General features: G+C 49.0%; 1 long non-coding RNA gene across 3 annotated transcripts in view; it reads right to left on the bottom strand.

Moving 5' to 3' along the window:
* The window catches only part of LOC133340690 (uncharacterized), a 53,406-nt gene extending 33,376 nt beyond the window's left edge, over positions 1–20,030 (bottom strand). For 2 of the 3 annotated variants that reach the window (XR_009754927.1, XR_009754926.1), the window contains exons 1-2: positions 19,361–19,492; positions 18,997–19,122 (exon numbers count right to left, since the gene is read on the bottom strand). This is a non-coding gene — a long non-coding RNA (uncharacterized LOC133340690). Of the gene's footprint in view, positions 1–18,996; positions 19,123–19,360; positions 19,493–19,921 lie in introns of those variants that run through there. The other variant, XR_009754928.1, reaches the window with a different exon arrangement.
* Between the last annotated feature and the right edge of the window lie 2,480 nt (positions 20,031–22,510).

The raw sequence follows: 22,510 nt of genomic DNA, 5'->3' as shown, positions 1-22,510 counted from the left end.
AGGTCGTGGGTTCGGTCCCGACCCTGACGCCTGCTGCTGTATATTTGGAGTTTGCGTGCCTCTCCCTGTGGTCGCGTGGATTTTTCTCCGCGTCCTCCAGTTTTTTCCCCTCCACGTTTTAGAATTAACGTGTGTTTAGAGTATTTGGCTGCTATACATTTCAACGTGATAAGCCACTTCTTTGAGCTATCATTTGCGACCAGGTCGCTCAGTGGGCCTTACCTGGTAAAATGAAACATAAATGGTTCTGTGCGTTTGCACAGACGGGAGGGTATTTCTGCACCGCAACGATGCGCATGCTCTCACACGCAACGTCACGCGTGTAGAGTCCTTGGCTGCTGTAAATGTGCACATGGTAAGCCAACTTCGTTAAGCTATCATTCGTGGCCATGCCACTTCTAAAGAACGAAAAGAAGAGCGCTCCATAGCTCAGTGGTAGCGTACCTGGTTAAATAAAAAAAATAGCCCGTTCCGTTAAGCCGACAACCCTGAGAGGGCGGATACCAGTCACGTGGTGCTGCCCTCTGTGCTCGCATTCTGCGGCGAGCAACTCGCTCAGCGGACAGCTGTTGAGTTGACGTCTTTAGAGAGACTCGACGCCACGTCCCCTGCTCGCTGCGCCGCCCCCCCGCCCGCCCGCCCGCCTTTCACAAGGGCCAATACCACCACCACCCATCCCACCCATCCCACCCCCGTGTTTATATCTCGGTGGGGCGGGAGACGGTTGATTCTAGATTTGAAGCTTTCGTGACTGCAAGGATTCATATTCTTAGGTTTTTTTCGTTAAAGTCACGTAGGTAAAAAATGTAAATTAATAAAAGTAAAATAAAAAAATCACGACGTTTTTCTTTTTTCTTTTTCTTTTACTTTTATTAATTAAAATGTTTTACCTACGTGACTTTACCGAAAAAACCTAAGAATATGGGAGGAGACGGTTGGGTCCCCCTCCTCGCGGTGGTCTCCACCTGTCACGGTGTTTTCGTGCCACACGTTGAACGCGAGACTTAATGCCACCCTGTCATCTGGCCGAAATGGACGTCGTTAATTCTAACGCAAGACGCCGAACGCAAGAATAGCGCAACCCGGACTTGTAATACAGCCCGCGTCAGTACGATGTCCTGACGCGGCAGTTGAAAGCCGCCTCTGCCCAACCAAAACGGTGTGAATGGGTGCGATGCGAGTTGCAAGGCAGGTCCGCGTCTGGTGGGTTAAAGTTGCGGGTGCTTTTCTATGTATTTATTCCAAGACGTCCGAGCCAGCGTGGAAGTGAAAGCCAAATATGCTGTAGATGAGCCCTTTTCTAGAGCCCCCTTGCGTGATCCGTGGGAATATTGTTCATGTCTGATATGTAGAGAGAGAGAGCCAGTTAACAATGAAACTATTAAACTAAACGTTTTATTTTATTTTATCAGGTTATGGCCCCCTGAGCTATTTCGCTCTTTTTCAGAAGCGACATGGCAATCACAAATTATAGCTCAACGAAGTGGCTCATCACGTGGAAATGGCATAGCAGCAGCCAAATACTCGCAACGTATTTTGTTTCTAAATTTGGAAGGAAACACCGGAGGACTCCGAGAAAAAAATCCACGCGACCACGGGGGGAGAGAGAAACGAACACTCCAAATATACAGCAGCAGGCGTCAGCGGTCGGGATCGAATCCACGATCTGCTGCATACAAGGCGAGCGAGTTAACATCTCATCACCGCTGCGCCCCCACTCGTTATACTCGCAGCAAGCAGGACCTCCGTGTGTGTGGAGCTTTGTACGCTCTCCTCCGGTGTTGTCATGGCATCCTTCCAGGTTCTATGGTGTCATCCCATGATACGAAAATCGACCGCCACGATGTCATTAGTATTGGTCAACCAACCCAATGTGGGATCTTCCTGGGAACGAGTATTTTAGACCCCGCTGTGACCCTCCTCATTAAATGAGTAATTCTATATTCGTGATCCCCTGTGGACCGGGCACACCTTGACCTTTAAAACTAATGTGGTGATTGGGGAGAGAGCAGGGGTCATAACACTGAGCCATCGCTACCGAAATCCTGCGTTTAAATTTGGGCAGCAACCTCAAGTGTAACGAGTTGATGGTCTCAGCCTCATACTTCTTTGTCAAAACTCCAGCTCCGAAAACTACAAATACTGCTTTGACTGCCTGTGCGGCAAACATTCATCTGTTTATGTAACGGGGTGTTGAGACAGTGCCTACCCTCCCTAGTCTGTGGATGTAAAGATTTCGTCAGGGCATATAGTAAGTAGTTCTGCGTTATCTACGTCCACGGGCTGTTGTCAAACACACGGGGTGATGCAACTTTCTGCAAGAGTTCTGACTTGACCACTCTGATAGTGTGACACAAATAGCATAATTTGAATACAACTGGGAAAAAGGGTAAGATATAATTTTAGACTTTTTTAATTGTTGATATATTGTCCGTCCGACAACACTAACACACAACAGGCTATTTTGGGTCAGCAAGCTTTGTTTTTCTTTTTAAACAAATACTCTCTTGCAATTGTGCAACGTGGCTCCACATTGAGTTGTGAAAGCGTCTGTACATTTGCTCCGCCGGAAATGCAATGCCTCTCATTACTTCAGAGGGAACACGTGACTGAAGCCCATTTCTTCCAGGCATTTGCAGCAATTCTATCATGACGAGCAGAGGCCCACAATTGGCCACAGAGCACGTGAACTTTGTTTACTTGACTAATCCGAGTCGAACTTAAGTTCGGGATTAAAGAAGGAAAAAAATACTATTTTACTTTATCATTTTATTTCACGAGGCAAGGCCCCACTGAGCTATGCAGCTCTTTTTCAGAAGCAACCTTGCCAACAATTGATAGCTCAACGAAGTGGCTTATCATAACGTGGAAATTTATAGCAGCCAAATACTGTAAGCGCATGTTTATAATTATGCAGGGAGACACCGGAGGACCTGGATAAAAATCCACGCGACCATGGCGAGAACATTTAAACTCCAAATACACACGAGTCAACGGTCGGGATCGGACCCACAACCTCCTGTATACCAGGCGAGGTAGTTAACATCTCGCCACTGCGGTGCAGTTGCGGCTGTAAATCGTGCCCAGTTCCGAGGCCTAACATCGTGGATTACGTAAAAACTTGCGAGAAAGTTCTCCCGGAATTCTCCATAACATGCAGTCATTTTTACTACAGCAGCCAGGTCAGTAGACGGACGACAAAACAAGGGACATTCCTGGTGCCACTGGACCGCTACCGTTTCCAGTTTACAGTTTCCGTTAAACACCGTAGGTTTCCAGAGCGAGGAGCTTAGCGCCGGCCAGGGAGTTTCGCGTGAAATCGAAATCTGTTCCGTGAGTGTGTGATGAGCCAAACGTGGATGTGACAGCTGGCTAAATCGTGAGCCGTGGCCGTAGAGTTTTCTCCACAATCTGCCGAGTGTAGCCAGGTGGTCTTAAGATAGAACTGACATCGTCAATCTCTCACTCCCCGAGCAGTGACCCTCCCTACCCTTTAGTCTTGATGGCACGAACAGCGTCGCTTAACTTTCTCGCGGAGGTACAGGCGAGTCTTGTTCGATGGCCATTGTTGAGTAGAAAGCTTGCTGTTTTGACCAAGCGGGTGATAAAATATATATTTTTTACGTGCTCGGGACACCCACATTGGCTTTCTGTTATGTGGAACATTTCTGGGAACTTCCAACATCAATCGGTGGATTTTGGAATTTGCACGATTTTGGAGAAACGTCGTTAAAGTATCTTAGTTACGTTTGTGAAACCTGAATTAACATCGCATTATGGTACAGAAATGGGAGATTGGCTCTGATTCAGTAAAACAATGGCACTTATGTCACTGAATTGCATCTATTTATTCACACAATGTATACGATGTGTATCGCGAGAATTGCATTCACTCAATAGAAGCCCAACACAAAAAAATTGTCACATTTTAACAACAATATTCCCGCCCAAGACTGAAGGGCATTTTCAGATATCTGGCAACTGTCTGATGATGCTTGTTGTAACTATGAGTGAAACGTCACACGCAATTGTTAAACGTGTGGATCGCCTCTCTCTCCAACACACCGAAGCAGTCATATACATTGGCACGCTTGTTGAAGCGACGCCTTTATTAACTGGTTGCGTCGCGTGGAGGAGGGTACCACGACACACGTTTTACTCACGCGACCCGACCCCCCGCTCCGAAAAATCAACTACGAATCATAATATTGGTGGCGAAAGCGTGCTACGTGTCAAACAACTCTGCATGTAAAATAACATTTAGCGATATTTTATCTTTGCACCTTGCGGTTGGCTACGCACGGTGTAAAAGAAGTGCAACGTACGTGTGTGTTTATCGCTGTGCACAGGTGAAAAATACGGCTAAAATACGGCTAAAATACGGCTCAAGCAAATTAAGCATGGGGGGGGGGGGGGGCTCCGAGTATCATGGGATCACGGAACTAAACTCCCAGCAAGGGTGGGCTCGACCCGTGATCCCTCCCAGGGGGGTCCGTAAAACGACCGCGACGCCCATCGAGCGCCAAGAGGTTGTTGTCACAACGGGGAGACTCGTCTAGGCTGTAGGGAAGTTGAATTTTGAGCTCTCCCCAAACCTAATAGGGTTCCTATTAAGGATGGGCAAAGGTTTGATTCGAGCACGAGGGCACCTTGACATTGGCCTGTGTACTCGCGCGCGCGTTTGTGCCGTGTACGGGGAAGGGGTGGGGAATGCTTTCCTCGCTCGGGGCCCGAGCAGGACTATCCATTACCTTTAGTGCGGTGTTCTTCATCGCAAAGCCTCGCGGGCCATTGGTGGTCTCTGGTGGCTTTTGGTGCGGCCCTTGACGTGCGCCCCCCCCCACCCACAATATACGACGTCCTGTCAAATTCCGAAAGTGGCCCCCTCTGAAAATGAGTGAAGAACACTGCGTGACTCACTGGAGGAGGCCCCTTGCATTGACATAAGTAATTTAGCGTGGCACTGAAATAATCAAAATAATTATGGTCGTTTACGTAGGAAGATTAATTGAGTCTCACGATTATTTTTATAGGAGGTTCCTTCTAAGGGTTTAACAGTAGTGGGCGATGATTGCTGCAAGTTTACCAATGAAGTAATTTTTAAATCACTTTTCAAATTTGGAAAAAATGTGACCACAGGATATCATGGTAAATACACCCGCAGTAGTAACCAGGGCGGCCGCATGTGCGAACCTCTGCAACAAGTGGCGACATCACTGCCCCAAAACTCAGTGTAGCCAGGTTCAATATATTCCAGGTCCAAATATATATGAAGCAAAGTCACGGGCCACACGTAGCATTGTCACGGGCCACACGAAGCAAAAGTCACGAGCCACACGAAGCATTGTCATGAGCCACATGAAACATGGTCATGGGCCACATGTAACAAGGTGATGGGCCACATGAAACACGGTCATGGGCCACATGACATAAGGTCATGGGCCAAATGAAATATGGTCATGGGCCACATGAAACAAGGTGATGGGCCACATGAAACACGGTCATGGGCCACATGACATAAGGTCATGGGCCACATGAAACACGGTCATGGGCCACATGAACACGGTCATGGGCCACATGAAACAAGGTGATGGGCCACATGAAACAAGGTGATGGGCCACATGAAACACGGTCATGGGCCACATGACATAAGGTCATGGGCCACATGAAACACGGTCATGGGACACATGAAACACAATCATGGGCCACATGAAACATGGTCATGGGACACATGAAACACGGTCATGGGCCACATGACATAAGGTCATGGGCCACATGAAACACGGTCATGGGACACATGGAACACGGTCACGGGCCACGTGAAACATGGTCATGGGACACATGAAACACGGTCATGGGACACATGAAACACGGTCATGGGCCACATGAAACGAGGTCACGTTCCACATGAAACAAAGTCACGAGATGTAGGTTGTCAACTCCTGGCTTCCAGTATACTGGAGGGACCAGAGGGCATATTTTCGCTCGTGGTGAGAAATCGAAAACCACCTCTTTCACACGGGCCCGGTGCTCGCGCTCGTTTATCCACAGGCGCTCTGCCGCACGCACGCGTGGGGGTGGTGGGGGTGGGATCTCGCTCGCTCGTTCGCTCCGCTCGCGGGCCGGAGGCGGCGTCTGGTTTCCACGGATCGGGTTGGGTTCACCCAGGTGAAGGAGAGAGGGGAGAGGCAGCGGCAACAAAGAGCAGGGGCCACGGCGAGTGGAAAAAGTGATGTCGTGGGTACCTGCGACTATCAATGATTAATCCGGCCTAAGGGGTCCGTGCTACCATCACCATGGTCGGTTAGGACACAACGGAGCAGCCTTGACCTAGGAGAGATCTCTCGCCTGGTACACAGGAGGTCGTGGGTTCGATCCCGACCCCTGACGCCTGCTGCTGTGTATTTGGAGTTTGCGTTGTGTCTCTCTCTCTCTCCCCGTGGTCGCGTGGATTTTTCTGCGGGTCCTCCGGTTTTTCCCTCCACGTTTAGAATCAACGTCACGGCGTTTCGAGTATTCGGCTGCTCTTAATGTCCACGTGATATAGCCACTTCGTTGAGCTATAATTTGCGTTAGCCAGGTCGCTTCTGAAAAAAAAGAGCTAAATAGGTCAGTGGGGCCTTACCTGGTCAAATGAAAATAGTTTAGTTTAGCGAAAGCGGCGGAAGATGTTGGCGCAACGCCGACTGTCAACACGATACGGGCCTTTTAAGGCTCGTCGCTATTGTAGGCGATGAAAACTGCTATTTATTGCAACACATTCCAGTAGATGGTGAAGTGTAGCGAGAATAGAGGGTGCATTCCAAACACGATCCGGTGTTTGGCGAGGTTTTGAGTGTCCGTACACACGCATATATATATATTTCGCGTGCATGTGAAGTAAGGTCCACTCGGTTCCGTGTTCGTCACAGCCGTCATTTATTATTTACGATGTGCGTTTGATGCCGCTGGCACTGCTAATAAGTTTTTGCCTGTTTCTAAAGGGACTGTGGTGTGTGAAGAATGTGAGCTTTGGGCCGTCAAACAATGGGTTGAAAAGCCAATAATTGTCAAGGGAATTCTTGAAGAGTGCGCGTAGCTGCAGATCTCTGCACGCATGAAACATCATACCGGCCAGAAGAAGAAAAACAACCCCATCGGGTTTCAGAGAAATAGGAGGTCCCCCAGATGTCACAGGCGAAGGAGTAAGCCATTGCCCTGCCCTTCTCAGTGTGGAAGGGCAGGGAAAGCTCCCACGCAGGTAGGATGAAACGATTTTGGACATCGTCAACGCAGCCCGATTCACCTGTCAAAACAGTTAATGGACCTACTCAGGAAGTGTTCTGTGCGGAAATTAAAATATGCTACAAGTATCTGCCATTCTCAAATTCCGAAAGTGAGACAAGCAGCCAACGCTGAAGAAGGATCGATGTATCGGCACGGCGCGCATCACAGGGGCACACGTGAAGGGCACTTTCGAGGCCAGCCAATGACGTGAGCAAGTTGGATTTACGATTTTAAAATATTTTTTTTACACCACGGACCATATACAGCCTCTCAATCAAATCCCAGAAAGGGCTCATGAATGTCATGGTCTTCACCTGAGGACGGCTGCTTGCGTTGTGGCCGAAACGTCGTGAGAATTATGTTATTATGGTTTTATTTTTATTATTTTATTATTTCCATTCTACGTGATTTTACCGAAAGAACCAAGAAGATGAATGTCATACCATCACGCATCAACGCTTATTTGAGTCAGTCGCAACGCGCCCGCAGCAGAGCGTTTTCAGCCATCGCGCGTAGCCCCGTTGCGACCTCCGGGGATCAGAAATCTGGACGTCGACGGAGCGAATGGAACAAAATCTGAAACGCACAAAATGCCTTTCCAGCGCGTCGCGCTTGCTTCGCATTTGCAATGAGGAGCACGCCGATTGCGGTGCTTCTGAAGGAAAGTAAAAGTGCGGTCAACGCGTGGTTACAGGTGCACCGCGAGGTTCACGAGAGACAGATGGTCGATGGATCACGACGTTTCGGGTGCAACACAAGCGTCCTTCATCAGGTAGGAAAGCATGGTCTGCTGCTGATGCAGACTTTTAAAACAGACCTCCCCCAAACAGTCTGCATCAGCAGCAGACAATGCTTTCCCACCTGACGAAGGACGCTTGTGTTGCGCCCGAAACGTCGTGATTATTGTATTTATTTATACCTACGTGACTTTACCGAAAGAACCAAAAAGTATGGATTCCTGCAGTCACGAAAGCTTCAAATCAAGAATGGTCGATGATGGAGTTTGGGGGAGGTTCTTCATTCAGCAGTGGATAGACATGGCTGAATACGATGACGATGATGATGGCCAATTATGAACAATGCACATATCAGTACGAAATAAATAAGGTATAATTAATTTAGCTGACACTTTAATCTAATTGTTTTGCTAACAAGCCTAAGCCGGAAACGTCATGTCATGCGCTCGAATTATATTTTATTGTTGATTTCATTAAAGGAGGGGTTTTTGCTCCCAGTGTTGCGTTTCACGTGGTATGTTTATGCAACGTTAATGAGTGCATCGCAGGGCCGTGAGAGATGGTTGGTGGCTTCGGGAGACCTTCATCCAGCAGTGGATCGACCATGGCCGATGATTATGATGATGATGGCGACGATTACAATTCTATATCACAAATCGTTGATCGCGATCGAAGTACGTTTTGTACGTTTCGCGACATGTGTGTGCCGATTACAAATTGCGTTATTATTATTATCACAAGCGTTAACTCTGAAACACCACAGTTTATTCAATCCTATTGTGTTGTACATGTTTCAGTAGTTAATGTACATGTTATGCAGTTCCAGAGTGTGTACATTTTTTTAATAGTTTAACAAAAAAAAAACATTTCGCGGATGCTGCCGTGGTGTGTTTGTTAGAACACTGGAACTTCCGAGTCTTTGTTAGCACACGCGACGCCTTCTGGCGCGGCAATTGGAACACCGGTGCGAGTTACTGGACCCCCCCCCCCCTCCGGCCAGAACCAGAACATGAATTTATACTGGAGGAATCCGATGAGCTATAAAGCTCTTTGACAGAGATGTCCACCCTGCCTGCTAACTCAACCCCGCCAGCGTCTAAATCGTGGGTGACACCGCGGCTAGCCGATCGGGAGGGCCGGCGTGCGGTGAGGTTTAACCTACGACGACTCCCATGTCGTCCAAGACATCTGTAGGCCAAGTACCCATTTGGAGGAGACCTCTAGAACTATCTCTCTGCAGTTGGGAGGCCCTCTCGCCGGCAGCGGCGTGTGAGCAGGCAGTTGCAGGGTCTGCACCTTTACCCCGTTGGCCACCTCTGATACAACGCTGTCACTTCTTTTGTCGCACAATATGCACGTAGTGCGAGCTCCTGCCAAGCGGACCCACGCACACTGCAATGTAGTGGCAAATATCGTGGTTTGGTTCAGCCGGTAAAACAATATATTTATCGTCCATCAATCTACGAGCCTTTGGGACAAAATGGGTTTTTCGTTTTTTTTTCTTTCCAGCAGCGGTTGCATTTTTTTGCCCTTTGCCACCTTTCGCTTGGCCACCAAGGGTGGCTCTTTTCTCTCCGGCGCTGATTGATGTGGTCACGGAACGAGCGGCCCGGACGGAAAATGACGTTGCTGTTTACAGGTTTCTAGTTGCGGCTTAGATAACGTAACAGAAGCACAAGGCCCTCATCCGGAACTCCCCGGGAGAGTATGGATATTTGCGTGCCAAGCCGCGTCCAGCGGGAGTCCGCTCGTAAAATAAGAAATTGGCCGCTTTAAGGAGACCCCCTCCCCTCCCTCCTGTGTCTGGACTGTGGTCGCTGTTACCCAAATATCGCCCGGCAGCAGCAGCAGCAGCAGCGGAATTATAAGGTCGCGCTCGTTACACACAACGTGCTTGCCACAAATGAAACGCAATTACCTCGCCGATCTCGTCAAGGGAGCAGACACCGACACGCGAACTCCGACCATCCTCGCAGCAGCAACAGCAGCAGCAGCGGCTTTTAGCTCGGCCATCGAACAAAGACGGACACTGCATCGCACGCTTTCGGATGCCCTACTGCGGTCCCCCTGGAACGCTCTTTCTTCCGATATTAGGAAGCCACTGTGAGCCATGGACTTTTAAATCATCACCTAGATTGACAAACTCATTTGTTTAAAACTGCCCTCCCCCGCACCTCCGATGAGTACGTTTGGCTACGTACGGATTACGATATGAGTCCAACATCGGTACAGACATCAATGACGCAGTGCTCCACGAACTCTCTCTCTCTCTCCCGAAGCCCTCTCGCAGACGGCGAGGCCTCGACGATGGCATTCAGCTCCTGAACATTTTGCCGCACCTTCGATTAAGCACCGGGGTTTGGCTGCATAGGGTGCGAAAGAAGTTCTACATACGTACATACATTCAGCAGCAGCATCAGCAGCAAGCAATCAGCCGGCCCGCCGCTCGCGTTGGGAGCATGTGGGGCAGCCCACTGCCCCATGCGCACGTGGGGTGGAGTGGTTAGGAGCGGCGGCGCCAGCGGTTGTTGGCACGCTTTCACTCGTGTTGCAAATAAAAAAGAAATAAACCCATTTGCCCGGTCACGGCTCAACGTCAGTGGCAAATTTGCGAAACCGCCTGGGTTGAATCGCGGTCTAAAGATGACTATACCCAGTGCAAATGTGTGTGGGTGTGTGTTGAACTTTTTTCGCACCGTACGTAGCCGAACGTGCTCATCGGAGGCGCGGGTGAAGGACAACAATCGAGACACAAATAGCGATGTGAATTCAAGGGCTCCGTTAATGGTAAGTAACAAAAAAATGTTTCGTTCGAATTGCATTTTGGGAGCAAGGAGGTTAGGCCTGGTTGTGGCCGAGTTGTGGCTACACAATATTGACACGCGCTATCGAGTCTTGCCAACTTCATTAATTGACGTTTAACAAAAAGAATGACGTAACCGTTTAAAAATGCTGGGTCTTGTAAACAACAGGTTTGATTTCGGCCATCTAGATTTCCATTCGTATACGTACGTTGAACTTATTTCGCACCGTACGTAGCCAACCGTGCTCAATGGAAAGTGTCCTCCCCTACTCCGTGTCGGTGATGGGGGCGTTACCTGGCCATACTTCACCACCCCGGTCAGTGTGGGTTGGTCAAGGGTATGGACCACCAAGGATCCCCTACGCACCAGCTACGATACGACTGGCCACTGGTGTAAGCTATGGCTGGGAATCGAACCGAGGCCTCGTGAGTTTCACGTCGTCAGTCGCGGGCACCGCCTGGATCTGCTGGCTTCTTCTGGTCGTGTTGCAAACGCGACACCTTTTAAGCGCGGTGTAACCACGTGAAACTCACCCCCTCCCCTCCATCCTCCTCCTCCTCCCCCCCTCCACCTCCTCCCGTTGGGCTACGAGTTTGGTTTGCGGGTGACATTCGTGCAACTGAATGCCTCTGCACGCCCCCACCCCCTCGCTCCACGCTCCCCCCGGTTGCGGGCTACGGTCGACGTTTTGGGAAACCCGTGATCAGCAGGGCAGAAGGGAGCGGTGGCGCAACGGTGCGAGCATCGCGCCGCGAACAAGTCCAATTGCCTGCCGCGGATCACACGTGTGGTGAGTGAGTGATACCTGAACCAGTCCTTCACCCCCACCCCTTCACTCCCCCACCCTTCACACCCCCTTCACCCTTGTCCCCCTCACCGGACACCCCCCCACCCCCTTCACTACCCCCACCCTTCACCCTCCCTTCTTTGACCCCCCCCCCCCTTCATACCCCCACCCTTCACCCACCCCCCACCCTTTACCCTCCCTTCTTTGACTCCCCCCCTTCATCCCCCTACCCTTCACCCCCCACCCTTCACCCCTCTTTCACCCCCCCCCCACATCCCCCGCACCCACCTCCCTTCACGAACACGCACTCACAGGCAAGTAAAGTCTGGTGAAACAACGGTATGGGCACGCCTTCATCTAGCAGTGGATGTACGAAGGGCCGTCAACTCGTATCGATACTATTATATTCAACGGTATCTGTGGATCAAAGTAAATGACGAGACACCTCCCGTTGAGGTGGTAATGATCGTTGTCAATCGGCTCGACAAGCTGATGGGTTCCCCGTGATGTGGACGTGGGTCTGTACAAACACCGGCTTCCTTGGGGTATACACCATCACGCATCAATCGACACGCTCATTATTATGTTGAATTGTACATAAACAATACGCAGATTTTTTTTCCCCACTCATAATTGTTTTTCGTGTTTCATTTACAGTAATTATTTTTTGTGAGATTTAAAAAAAAAACGATACTTTGTTTTAGATTGACTCGTGCCAATAAATACGCGAAAGAAGAAACGAAACGTGAGAATTAAATACGATTAATATTTTATGAAGTGGTAATTTACGAGCAATACAAGAGCACTCGATGTTACATTTACTGCTGGGACAACAACAACGACACGTGATATTTACAGCGTGAATTTTTTTGCACTAAATTTGTATATATTTTCTATGTTTTGTGTATACCGATTCTTTAGACATTACCTAGAATTTGTACACACACACATCCACACACATTACCATTAATGCAGCATAGAACATCCAACGTTCATAATATAACATTACGCAGGTTGATGGCACCGTTCAAACGACATGAAGAGTGGGCTCGCACAAAAACAAACGTTCCATGGCCAGAAAGGACTGATGGCCGATTGCCACGTGTGGCAGTAACGAGAAAATGGAACGCGTCCTGTAGAGGCACGTTCACCCACGGAGACGAGGCGATGAATGTCGCTTTCCCTGTGCAGATGCTGGCTGCATTGCAGACGCCTGCGACATCCACGCGGCAGACGATTGAGCGTGGTCCATAACGACGATCGTGGTGGCGAGGGAGCCGTGCGGTGTGAAGTGTGGAGAAAGGCGGGTGGCTTTGAACGATGATCACAACCACCAATCCCTCGTGCCTTGCCACGGTTAGCTACGTACGGCGCGAAATAAGTTCACCATGCATACTTACGTCACAGATTCACACGTACACAACAACAACGACAACCGCCATTCGCCACTGAGTGGCGGTGACGTCGCCAGGGCGCTTATGCCAGGCCAGGTGCACTTCGAGGCTCCGTGAAGTTTCGATTGCTCGCTGACAGGAGGTCACGGGACAGACCCGGGTGCCACGGGTTGCCTGACTGAGATGATGCGCCAGCTTGTGCCCCCTACCGTGTCAACTTGATGCATTTTATCCGTCGTTTGTTACGCTTGTTGTTGTGAGCGTCGCTTATCTGCCCTCCGTTGTTGTTGTAGTACACACAAACTGTTAGCGAGCACCTATGAAGGCATATACAGCGCACGAGGGGGTGGGTGATCAGCACCACGCCCGGCCGCCTTTGTCTCCCGAGTGGTGATGTGTACACACCGCACCAGGTACTCATTTGATGCCGAGTCGAACTAGGGGAGGTCCAGGACCGGTTCAGATAATCGTCACCGGTGTTGACCGTGAGCGGCAATCGAACCCGGGTTGCCAGGTTTGTAGCGCAGCGCGCTAACCGCTGCACTACCGCTCCCCGCACACACACACTCACACACACGCACACACCCACACGCACATACCCCCTGTACATACACATACATACACACGGTACCCTTCACATTTACATGCAGCTATTCTATTATTGCGCATGATGATAGCCACGACGAGAGGGCTTCAGCAGAGAGAGAGAGAGAGAGTTTGTGTCGTTCTGCTGTTCCTCCGACGGAAGGAGCGCAGGCTACAGTGGATTGCTATCTGGTCCATAGGTTTGGGGGTTTTGCATGGCCACAGTCGCACTCCCGTGGCTATCAATGTTTTCATTCGCGAATGAGATGTGCGCACTGTCCTGTTGACGGTCACATCGGTGCCTTCGAGGAATAACAAATTCAGGACGATGTCTGGGTCTCGACATGAGGCTGTTTTTTTCTGGACGCCCGCGTTGTTGCACTCTGTTCGCACAGCAGCAGCGTTCTTCCCTAACCTCGGTGAGAACTCTAGGACCGGGTGACAGCTGTTGCAGTAGCAGCAGCAGCAGCAGGACGTTGCTGCAGCAAGTAGCTGCTGCGGCTGCAGCACGATCTCATAAGCGATGGGATCGGGACTCGCGAATCGCACCACGCAGGCAGTCTCCACGTGGCGAGGAGATGTTGACTCCCTCGCCTGGAATACAGGAGGTCGTGGGTTCGATCTCTGACCCTGACGCCTGCTGCTGTATATTTGAAGTTGGCATGCTCTCTCTCTCTCTCTCGCCCCGTGGTCGCGTGAAGTTTTCTCCGGATCCTCTGAGTGTTCCCTCCACATTTAGAATCAACGAGCATTTAGAGTACTTGGTCGCTATAAATATTGGTCGCTATAAATATCCACATGATGGTAAAATAGAGCCACTTGATGGTGAAATAAAAAAAGTTTATAGTTTACGTGGAATACAGATCGGATGTTTTGGAGAGGTCACCAGTGCCTACATTTGAGTCGGAAACCTACCGAACGATGATCTTGGCAACCAGCCACATCCATGCCGCTACGCCTTGTGTTGTCCTCATTTTACCAAGCGGGGGCGATGTCCCCTCCCCCCACAAGTCCAACCCCACCCCCATCCCATTGAGACCCCGGAAATTGGTATTTTATTCATATTTACCAGAATAAAATCGTTCAATGTAGGGCCCTATTTACAAGGAGCTTGACATTTCACTGATTGTACCCTATATCAATCTGTTGATGGGATTATATTAATGCATGGCACAATGATATAGGATTGTCATGGAATGAAGTGCATGCTTTGTACTCTAGTGGTAGTACCTTACGCCGAGAATCCGTACTCAATTCTAGCGTAGCAGCAGCGTGCCGGTAAAATGTCGAGTGCGGGATGAAGCCCTGGGGATCACCTGCGTTCATTCTTCCACGTCTCGCTCTTATAATTCCCGGTCAGTTTCAAAAGCCCGACCAAGAAGTGCGTCTATTTTACACGGCTCTGTAGACGGAGTCGCAACGTTTGACAGCGCACCTCAAAATAACGAGCGGCCAGTGGTGTGTTGTGCATCGTGTGGGTCGGGTAGCGGTTAGCGCTACGCTGCGCTTTGAAACCGGCGACCCGAGTTCGATTCCCACTCACGCCCTACACCGGTGACGATTATCTGAACCGGTCCTGGGCCTTCCTAGGTCGACCCAGCCTCAAATGAGTACCTGGTGAAGTGTGTACAATCATCGCCGCTGGGGAGACAAAGGCGGCCGGGCGTGGTGCTGGCCACCCACCCACGCACCCACCCACCCACTCGTGTGCCGTGCCGGCCTTCTTGATAATTGCTCGCTAACAGCACTTGCCCCAACAGCATGTCAAAGCTATACGGGGGACATTTGCCTTTGGTGTGTGTGGGTCAACATTGGGGGGTATCGGCAAAGGTCAGGAAAGGTGCCGGTGATGTGACGGCCGAAAAAAAGGGGGCTTTGTCCTCGATGGCTGTCTTCACGTGAAAATGGAGAGGGAAAACGTTAACGTTTCGCTGTAACAGCGGCCAATCATTCGGTGCAAAGGTCCCTTTGGCAGATGGTTTCAGAGGAATGCCACGAAATTAGTTGCATGGGGGGGGGGGGGGGGTCACAGCGGGGCATGAGCGAGTGTTTTTTTTTTCTACAGATAAGCCGAGATTAACACCGTAATTATCTGACAAAGTTGACTGTTGTCATTGTTTGAGAGTCTTCCTGTGGAGCGTGCTGGGAGCTCTCACTGATGCGGTAGTGACTTGTTTCGCACACACTAAATATTTCCAATTTAACGAGAATAAAGAAAATCATCATTGACCAAACTCGTGTTCTGGGCAATTGTCAGTAATATTTTCTGCAACGAATGTTACACGAGATCTTCGCCAAAGTTACATGCGAATGAGATTGTGTTTTATCGAACGTATATCCCTCCGAGCTAGCGAAGTCATCGTTTCCTGGACTTCTGTGTTAAAGAGCTTCATAGCTCATCGGATTCCAAAATTGTCAAAGCAATGGCCATTGATAAGCAGTGGACATAACTTTCGATTTAAAGCTTTCGTGACTGCAGGGATTCATCTTCTTGGTTCTTTCGGTAAAGTCACGTAGAAGGGAAATAATAAAATAATAAAAATAAAACATAATAAAATAATTCTCACGACGTTTCGGCCACAACGCGTGACTTTACCGAAAGAACCAAGAAGAGTGGACATAACTGTTATAAAAATAACAAAAACATATGGGAGAAGCGATGGCGTGGTGATTCGCAAACCCTGCGGCCTGAGTTCGATTCCCGCTCACAGCCAACATCAATCGGCAAATATCTGCACTGGCGAACTGGCCCTGGGCCTCACCAAGGTCAACTCAGCCTTAACTGAGTGCCCTGGTGGTCAGTGCCGGATTATCCTAATAGCAAAAGTAGCCACATATGCTACGGGCCCCGCACTTGCAAGGGCCCCGCGCCAAATGCTTTCAAGCTATCAATCCCGGTTCATTGATTCTGCACTTGCTCTATTACTGTAGTACTATACTGCCTTCAACTTTTATGAACGACTGGGTGTTTAAGTTTAGCGATTTGTCGTATTATCTGGCTGTATAGCAAATGAAAAAAAATACAATTACTTTACTATGCAAGTAAAAAAATGCGTGTGTTTTTTTAAAATTTAGGGCCCCTTTATAACATATGCTACAGGCCCCACACTTCGCTTAATCCGGCACTGCCGGTGCTGTGTGTAAAACATGAGCACTGGGGGAGGTGGGGGTGACGACGCCATCCGGGCGTGGATCTGGCCGTTGTTTTTGCGGCCTTCGTTCTTAGCAATTGCTCGCTGACGAGGACTTTCCTCAACTCTCTGTGTGGCTACCCCGGGGGTGGGGGGAGTGTTTGTTTGTCTTTGAAAGCAGCAGCAACAACAACAAAAAACAAAGTCATGGGACCTCCTTTGCCAGTACCAAAATATACTAATAGGGGTTTACCCCTTTTTTCTGGCAACAAAACTGACACCTTTTGCAAGGAATCATGCTTACATTAACCACAATACTTGCAGTCAAATGCAAACAAAAAACTATACTCTGATAATTTATGCATTGTCTTTGAAACTGATTGGTCCACACCAGAGACAGCTTTCTTTAGAGCCTAGTCTCATATGGTGTTCGCCTTTTGGCGTCATCTGGTCGAACACCATATGAGACTAGGCTCTAAAGAAAGCTGTCTCTGGTGTGGACCAATCAGTTTCAAAGCCAATGCATAAATTATCAGAGTATTGTGTTTTGTTTGCATTTGACTGCAAGTATTGTGGTTAATGTAAGCATGATTCCTTGCAAAAGGTGTCAGTTTTGTTTCCAGAAAAATGGGGAAAAACCCTATTAGTAAATCCCAAAAGTGGTGTTGGCTGCGTGCGTGACACAAGCTCCAGCAGAACTTGCGCGCGCAAGCCGCCTCTCAATCACGATGCCAGGACACGTGTGTGGCACGAGAGGGCTTTGCTGTGCTGCTGCTGCTGCACTGGCACACAAGAGCCACGTTTGTGAGAAGGAGGCACGCAGGGTGGGGTAGGGGGCACCGTTGCACAACCATTCACTCGCGATGGCGACGTCAATGGAAGCCCCGTCTCCAATTCGACCGTGCCGATTACGCAAATCACTCCTATTGATTTCTTAGGCGAGTTGTTGTTGTTGAGACCGTGGCACGGATATGGCGTCGGTGGTGGTGGTGGTGGTCGGGTGAATTAAATTAAAAGCGTAAGCCACAAGCAGCCTGTAAATAACCTGTTTTGAAGTATGCTTGGCAACGGTGTCAGATTCTGCAAGCGCCCCTAAATTTAACGTTTGGCCAAAGTCACTCAAGTTGGTGGGCAAGGGGCCCTTGCGTCGTCGTCGCCACCGTTGTTGTTGTTGTGGTGGTGGTGGTGTTGACGTGGGGGAAAGATAGATGGCAGAATGTGGTCAATCTCGCGTCGTGTATTTGTCTTGTTTTGGTTATCCCAGTTTCCCGGGACCAGGCGTTGCAGTCATTGGGGGTGGCACCAGAGGTCGCAATCGGGTACCCGATACCCGGCTACCCGTACCCGGCTACCCGTACCCGGCCGGGTACGGGTACCCGTTTGCGACCCTGGTGCGGCCGGGTACGGTTACGGGTAGACCGTGAGTCACTGGTGAGTAACTGTTTGTCACTCATTTCCCAACGTCTTGTCTCTTCTCACAATTCAAGTTCCTAGAATTAACCCACCCGCGCCTGCAACATGGCTTCATTCCAGAGGTCGCAATCGGGTACCTAATACCCGTACCCTACCCAACACCCGGCCGGGTACGGGTAGCCGGGTATCGGGTAGGGTACGGGTACCCATTTGCGATCCTGGTGCGGCCGGGTATGGGTACGGGTAAGGAATCAAAACCCGTTTGCGACCTCTGCCGGGAGCTCGCGATAATTTTAGACGCGCCATGGCTTAAGAGGCACCCACAGCATATTGGAAAAGTAAATCTTGGTATTTTTCTGACACCTTTAGCAAGGTTACAAATGCTGATTCATGCTGATGGCGGAACCTTTAAAATGTAAAGACACAGTCGCACGTGAACACTATGCTGAGTATGCAGTCAGCAGCTAGGCGCATAGATTTAATCTCATTGTAGAACGGCAATCCGGTTCAGTTTCACATGGTTTGACGGCACTTACTACTACACAGCGTGGCGACGGTAATTGATCCGTTGCATTGACCTTATTATGGGCTAATTATATCCTTATTACATTCTTCAAATTATAAGATGCTGTCCGACCCGTCCCCCCCCCCTATATTTGAAAGCAACATTTGCGTCGCATCTTAACAACCGGTATGTGAGCAGATTCTGGAAATATATTTTTCTTTGTTTTATTGACACATGACATAGGTTTGGGGCCACGTCTTACTTCCCGGTGCGTCTTATAATCCGGAGGATACGGTAATGACAGTTACGTAGTTAATCCTCTTAATCTCCGATGAGACACGAGGCCACAATGAGTTCCCCCCTCCCCCACTCACTTCTTCCTGTCCTCGGCAAGGTGTTGAGACTCGCCCCAAAAAAGGTCGATCGCTGCTGCCAGCTCCTACTTCCACGGTCTTGCGTCACGTGGGTCTTGGGTCGCCCAGCTGTCCTTTAATCCGGTCCTAGAATGATAGCAGTCGAAAATTGTGGGCCACTGCATCATCTGTAACCTGACCCAATGAGCATCGTCAAGCATTCGCTTGGAGGACAACCGCCAACAGCTTCCGAGGAAGTGGCTGAGCTCGTGCTCTGAGCTCGTTGTAAAAAAAAAATGCTTTACGGATTGCTAGTTGTAATTGCTGTCCGCCTGATGGTGCTGGTTGTAATTACTCTCGGCCTGATGATGGTGGTTGTAATTACTCTCGGCTTGATGATGGTGGTTGTAATTGCTGTCCGCCTGATGGTGGTGGTTGTAATTACTCTCGGCCTGATGATGGTGGTTGTAATTACTCTCGGCCTGATGATGATGGTTGTAATTTCTCTCCGCCTGATGATGATGGTTGTAATTTCTCGCCGCCTGATCAGCTGGTTGTAATTACTGTCCGCCTGATGGTGCTGCTTGTAATTGCTGTCCGCCTGATGATGCTGGTTGTAATTACTGTCTGCCTGATGATGGTGGTTGTAATTACTCTTTGCCTGATGATGCTAGTTGTAATTACTGTCCGCCTGATGATGCTGATTGTAATTGCTGTCCGCTTGATGGTGCCAGTGGTGTTTATTTGCGAAACGTCGTACTCGATTTTTATATGTAGTGGCGTTTATTCTCCAACACACCGGTTTGCTGTACCAGTAACGGATTGGCACGTTACGGGCCAACCCTTACTAATTGGCTATGTCGGTTGGTGGCGGGTTTAACGACACATTTATATATTAACGCGATCTAACCCAAAAAAAAACCTCTATCGTGGCGCGAAAGCCTACCTACGCGTGAAGTCGTTGGTTGGTTGTTGTCGTTGGTTGGTTGTTGTCGGCATGCGGTCTGCACGAGGGGTGATATCGTGACGAGTGTGGGGCAAGCAGGGGGTGCCTCGCCCTCCCCCTCGTGGCGAAATTTGTTTTCAACAGCAGTGTAACAGAACAGAACTTTTTAAAAACGCGGTTTAAATATATATTTTTTCATGAAATTCTTTCATTTACGTTCCGCGTTTTTATTTTAATTCAATTAGAGCGGTAACGCAACATTGCAAATATGTTCTAACGCAGCTGCAGGGGCTGCATTTCACGTAGACGTAGCGTCCGGACAGCGTTAGATGCTCGAGACCGTGAGCGTCACGACGACGTCGATTCGGGCCAGAGGAGTCCGCGAAATAGAATCGCCTCGAGCTGCGACGGTGCGAGACAAATCAAATATCGGGGGGCTCCGCCTGACCGATGGTCGGACCCCCCCCTGAGCTAATAACAATGGAGGCACGACGGCGCTGTCTGCACGGGAGACTTCAAAACAAACCCGGAGATTCCTCTTCATTTTTCGATTTAAAGCTTTCGTGACTGCAGGGATTCATCTTCTTGGTTATTTCGGTAAAGTCACGTAGAAGGGAAGTAATAAAATAATAAAAATAAACATAATAAAATAATTCTCACGACGTCTGTCTTCTCGACAGACCTGTTCTTCTCCTGAGGACGGCTGCTTGCGTTGTGGCCGAAACGTCGTGAGAATTATTTAATTATGTTTTATTTTTATTATTTTATTATTTCCATTCTACGTGACTTTACCGAAAGAACCAAGAAGATTCCTCTTCATGTTAAAGTGTCAGTCGCCCACGACGATTGTCGTCATCCTTTTGGGCAGAAGGGGGGCAGAGGGGTGGCGACCGGGACCACTGCTCCCGTCCCTGGCTTTTTGACCCCCGTGTGGCATAAAGGATCAGAGCTAACAATGCGACAACAATGCACGTGGGAACACTGCAGAGCTCAGCACTGGGATGGCGGTTTGGGGGTGGTCTGCGCGTCATGCTTAAAATATGAAGGCATTTGTGTGGAAACATTGATCTGACATGTCACCACCAGGCACGCGATGGCGAAGGGTATGTACGGTAGAGGAATGCAGCAGTACTACGCCACATATCAAACCACCACATGTCCGCTCCTGATCAATTAACAATGTCAGGGTGATTTAAAACTTTCGTGACTGCAGGGATTCATCTTCTTGGTTCTTTCGGCAAAGTCACGTAGAAGGGAAATAATAAAATAATAAAAATAAAACATAATAAAATATAATTCTCACGACGTTTCGGCCACAACGCAAGCAGCCGTCCTCGGGTGAAGAACAGGTCTTTCGGAAAGACAGCGTCTTTCCGACAGACCTGTCTACGTGACTTTACCGAAAGAACCAAGAAGAAGTGTCAGGGTGGTGTAAGTGTCACTTTTTTGACGTACATATGTTTCTATTTTATTGACCCCAGAGGGATGATGGGCTGAGTCAACACCACCCCCCCCTATCCAGGAATTGAACTCCTAACTTTCACGATCGCGAGCCGCTCGCTCTCTCGTCAGTTGGTCGACCTTTAGCCGTACCCACAGCTGTCGTGCCAGATTGGCAAGTGTGTTATGTAACGTTAGTGAAGGATTACATTTTTATGTTTTACTCTTTCTCCAATGTATTTTTTTAAACAGACCCGTGTCAATCCACTGCTGGATGAAGGCTTCCCCGTGCCGTGGTGGTCGCGGGAGTTGTTTGACCGTAGTTCGCCATGCTGGTCAGTGCGGGTTGGAGGATGGATGGGGGGAGGGGGGGGGCAGGAATGGCTCAGATGTCACTTTCCACTGATGTGAGCTGTGGCCGGAATAAAATCTCACACAGCTTACCAGGCGAGAGAGGCAGGACACACTGAGCTACTCCAGAGCTCTTTTTCAGGAGCGACCTCGCTGTCACAAATGATAGCTCAACGAAGTTGGCATTCATCTTCTTGGTTCGGTAAAGTCACGTAGAATGGAAATAATAAAATAATAAAAAGAAAGCGTAATAAAATAATTTATTCTATTATTTTATTCTATTACATTATTATATTATTTTATAACGTTTATATATTTGTATTTATTATTTTTATTATTTTATTATTTCCATTCTACGTGACTTTACCGAAAGAACCAAGAAGATGAATCCCTGCAGTCACGAAAGCTTTAAATCGAAAATGAAGTTGGCATTGTCATCGCGTGGGCATTTATATCAGACAAAAACTCCGAGCGCGTAGAGACGTTGTTTCTAAATGTGGAGGGAAAACCCGAAGGACCCGGAGAAAAATCCACGCTACCACAAGGAGAGAGAGAGAGAGACACGCAAACTCCAAATATACAGCAGCAGGCGTCAGGGTGGAAATCGAACCCACAACCTCCTGCGTACCAGGCGAGGTAGTTAACATCTCCTAGACACCGTGTTGTCCAATGACCTTCGTGTGTTCAAACAATGAACACACGGAGTTTAACACGTAGGCTTTCGCGACCACTATCATCCATAATACAGGATTGTAAATGTTGTGGCTTGGCTCTCCAACACACCAGTGTTGCTGTACT

Source organism: Lethenteron reissneri, chromosome 10, assembly GCF_015708825.2.
Source record: "Lethenteron reissneri isolate LAM-NWPU_2019-01 chromosome 10, ASM1570882v1, whole genome shotgun sequence".
In the NCBI taxonomy this organism is placed as follows: Eukaryota; Metazoa; Chordata; class Hyperoartia; order Petromyzontiformes; family Petromyzontidae; genus Lethenteron; species Lethenteron reissneri.
The sequence above is the reverse complement of the archived record's forward strand: the minus strand, read 5'-3'. Positions and strand labels throughout refer to the sequence as shown.